General features: G+C 45.3%; 1 pseudogene; it reads left to right on the plus strand.

The window, feature by feature from the left end:
• Positions 1 to 2,773: 2,773 nt before the first annotated feature.
• On the plus strand, positions 2,774 to 3,641 carry LOC103747771 (annotated as a pseudogene).
• Positions 3,642 to 4,354: the final 713 nt, after the last annotated feature.

The following is a 4,354-nucleotide window of genomic DNA, read 5'->3' on the forward strand; positions in this document are numbered from 1 at the left end:
TATCATGTTTATAATTGTTCTTTTGAGTTCCATGTCCTGCATTATCTCTAGGGGATTTTCATTATACTCCTGTAGAGGACTATTGGTATTTGGTGGGGATACGTTGTTTTGTTTTTTCTTGTTATTATTTTTTCTCTGTGATTTTTGACCATGTGAATTTCTTTTGTAGTTTCTGATTCTTGTGTGAGATTCCACCCTTCAAGTTTAGGTCTACTTGTTTTTGTGAACTTTATGTGTCTTTGTAGTTTACTATTGGGGCATGAAAAGCTGGTTAGTCTAAGCTTCCATTTCTCTCTTTCAATTTTATAGTGGAGTGGCCAGATTGATTTTGTCTTCAGGAGTTCCCACAGAGGCCCAACAGGAGTTCCCACAGAGGCCCAAGTCAGATGAGGATCAGATGCTCTCAGGCTTTCTCCTAAGGTCTGGATCCCTCCAGGAAAGATTTTACCCTCAGGAATTTGGGGGTTGGACTGGCCTGGGAGCTGAGCCCAGGATAGATGCTGGTCTAGGGCAGGTGGTGGCCATGGCATCCAGAGATGCAAAGGCAAATGGGGATGGGAAGTGGCCCCAAGGGCTCCTAGGGACTGCATTGAGAAGCTGGGTTGGTCTGGATGCAAAGGATCAGGAAGAGGAAAGGTCAGTCCCCACCACTGGGAAAGAGGCTGGAGGGTGGTGCAGGCCCAAGGAGGTGAGGGCAGAGCCAGGCCTGGAGTGCTCCTAGGGACCAGAGAAGGCACTGAGTTGGTCTGGATGCAAAGGATCAGGAAGCAGTGGTGTTTCCCCGGGTGTCTGGGGCACCAAGACAAGGAATGGGACAGGACCCAGGCTAGGAGGAGAGGTGTTGGGGGAGATGGGAGGGTGATTGAGGCTGAGGGAGTTAAGGCTCGGAGGGCACGATGGACTTACCCCGGAGAGAGTCCTGCAGGTCGGAGAGAAGCCTACGGGCCCTGCAGGCCCAGGGAAGCTGAGAGATATAAAGTTTTTAAAAGAAAGATGGAGGCATGCAGATGGGGCCAAGGGATATTTGGAATATAGAACTTTTGGAATGAGAGAGACTGAAGAAGAGAAGGAAAGACTGAGGATAAAAGATTCTGTTATAGGGCTGGAGAGGTGGCTCAGGGGGTAAAGCACTTGCTATACAAGAGTGAAGATCTGACTTCAAATCTCCAGAAACCACACCATATGCAGTGCATATGTAATCCCTATGCAACTGTGGCAAGATGGGAGGCAGAGGAAGGAATCTCCAAAAGCTCATGGGCCAGCAAGCCTCGCATATGCAACAGCAAACAACAGAGACTGTCTCAAACTAAGTGTAAGGTGAGAACAGGCGTCAGAGGTCACCATCTGACCTCCACGATGGCTCTGTGGCATGTATGCACAGGCACATGTGCACACACACACACACACACACACACACACACGAACTCACACATACACACAGAGATCATACACACACATGTGGCTCACACACACAAAAGATTATATGTATATCTTTCATTTCACATTTCTCTTTCTATCTGCAGTAGTTTGGTTTGGAATGTCCCTCAAAGCCTGATGTGTTTAAAGATTTGGTCACCAGCCTTTGCTGCTGTTGGGACTTTTAACAAGGAAGGAAGGAAGGAAGGGAGGAAGGAAGGAAGGAAGGAAGGAAGGAAGGAAGGAAGGAAAGGAAGTCACTGGGGGTGTCTCCCTGAAAAAGATATTGGGACTCTGGCCCCCTCCCCACTTCTACCCCAACTACCATGAGGCAAGGTTTCATTTGGCATGTGTTCCATCCTGAAGCAGAGTGCTCCCATAGGCCTTGTGTCTGTTCCCACCAATCAAAGAAAGCCTCAGAATTCAAGGAACACTGATAGAATCCTGTGGATTGTTAGAGGGGTCTTGTTTCAACAGTGGGGAATGAACACTGCTCTAGTTCATTCCAACAGATTTTGAAAATGAGATGAGACCCAAAAGAGCCAAATAATTTCTAATCATTAGTCACATTTATTTCAAAGCAGTGCTCAAAAATATTTACAGAACTTCAAACATAGCCATCAATAACCAAGGGAAAATTTACAGTGTCTTCCATCCAATCAAATATTACAAGTATACAAAGAAGCAAGAACATATGACTCACTATGAGGAGAAAAAAAAATCAATCAATTGAAATCAATCCAGAAATGATGTTAAAATTGGCAGACAGAATATGAAAACAATTATGGAAAAGTATATTCTAAAGTTCAGTATGGGAGGCTGAGAAAGGGGGTCCCTTGATCACATCTGTAATCTCAGCACTTGGGAAGTGGAGAACAGAAGATCAGAAGTGCAAGGTCATCTTCTACTACATAGTAAGTTTGAGAGAGACTCTCAAAAAAAAAAAAAAAAGCTGGGCGTGGTGGCGCATGCCTTTAATCCCAGCACTTGGGAGGCAGAGGCAGGCAGATCTCTGTGAGTTCGAGGCCAGCCTGGTCTACATAGTGAGTTCCAGGCCAGCTGGTGCTGCAGGGAGATCCTGTCTCAAAAAGACCAAAAAAGAAAAAGAAAAGAAAGTGACAGGACTCACTATTATCCCTTTTGGTTCTACTTCCTGTTAACGTGTTAGAAAGTCTGGGTAGGCAATACAGGGTTGCTTATGGTCAACTTAGAAAACAGTGATAGCGACGTTTGGATCCGCGTCATTCAGGCACTGCGGATGTAGCAGAGGGACTCTCCAAACTGACGGGACTGGATCCCCCGGGGCACCCCAGCTGCGAGGAGTATTAAGGGGAACATCCACAGTAGTGCAAAAACTTTCACAATGAAATCTGAAGCCAAGGGTGGAGAGGAGGAGAGTCTACAAACCGCCTTCAAGAAGTTAAGAGTGGATGCATCAGGGTCCATCCTATCTCTGTCTGTTAGAGAAGGCAAGTGTCAGAGCACCAGTCAGAGCAACAGCAGATGATAACAAACTCAAAATCACATGTGCATCTAAAGACAGTTTGCAGTGGTCCACAAGGAAGTCTTCACCAGGAGCAGCGAGAACTCAGCGTGGTTGATAGAAGTCTCCTGTTCTTCCTCCTCCAAAGTTCATACATTGCACTACAACAGCCTCTCCTTCCAGCAGTCAGTTCAAGCACAGAGGCCAGACTGAGCCCCTGATGGCAGCAATGGGCTGGGAATTTCAGCCCCTAAAGCGTTCATCACAGGAGAAAGCTCTACTTCTCTCGATGCCAATCACACTGGAATGGTCACTGAGCCTTTGAGAGCCTGGGTTCCAAGGCTCCCATCAGAGAATAAAACAGAACCCTTTGATGGTTCCAAGTCTCCCAAGCAAGTCTCAAGGCCAACGATTTTTCTGACTTTTGATCAGTTTCCAAGCTAAGCCAGGGCAAGCCATGTACATGTGTAGTCTAGGAGTGAGAGTGTAAGAGGTGGCATGATATGGAAGTGTACTCCTTTTCAGATCTGCAGACTGTTCCTCCTTTGGTCCCAGAGTGAAGATCACTTGCAGACTACTCCCAGACATTGCATAACAGAACTCTGGCTCTCCTCACTCCTGTTCTGAGCAAGCTGGAGTCAATGTGGATGATGTGACCATTGGGGACCTATCAGGCTACATGGAGTAGTACTTGTCTATCCCCCAGAGAATGTCCTACATGGCAGAAATGATGTACACCTGAAAACAAGAAGCTGACTCATGTGACCCAACCAATGAAAGGTTGTCAGAGGGTTAGTTAAAGGTGGACCTTGTGGCTACTTTGTGTGAGAAGACATCTGTTTCTGCTCACTGTGCTTTCAATAAAAACTTTACTTGGCATCTCAGTTAATCATCATTCTTTCAATTTACTAAGTACTTACCTACATACGGCAAGCAGGTCAAAAAAAAAAAAAATCTCTCTCCTAGAAATGTTCCTGAAAGCTGAAGAAATCATAATCACTCAAGACTAGCAACAGTGGATATATGGTGGAATCCTTTATAAAGCAGCAGTTTTCAGAACTGCTTAAGATGTGGCAGTCAAGAAAATAAAATGTGAGGGCTGAAGAGATGACTGTTCTTGCAGAAGACCTGGGTTCAAATCCCAGGACCCACATGGCAACTAACAACTGTCCGTAACTCCGGTTCCAGGGGATCCGACCGCCTCTTCTGTCCTCTGTGAGCACTGCCTGATGCAGGTGCACTTACCTACTTGTAGGCAATAGACACATACACATAAAAATAATAAATAAAATTTTAAAAAAAGAAAATGTGGTTTCGGAGCTGAACTGAATGTCATGTTCTAGCTGAGACTATTAGAGATTATAAGGCTCATTTAAACTGTTTCTGATTTAACACAGGTTTTTGTGTCATTAAAGGTTTCTTATGTTTTTGTTGAACCAGAGATCCAAGGTTTAG

Source organism: Nannospalax galili, unplaced genomic scaffold, assembly GCF_000622305.1.
Source record: "Nannospalax galili isolate Female #2095 unplaced genomic scaffold, S.galili_v1.0 scaffold324, whole genome shotgun sequence".
Classification (NCBI taxonomy): domain Eukaryota; kingdom Metazoa; phylum Chordata; class Mammalia; order Rodentia; family Spalacidae; genus Nannospalax; species Nannospalax galili.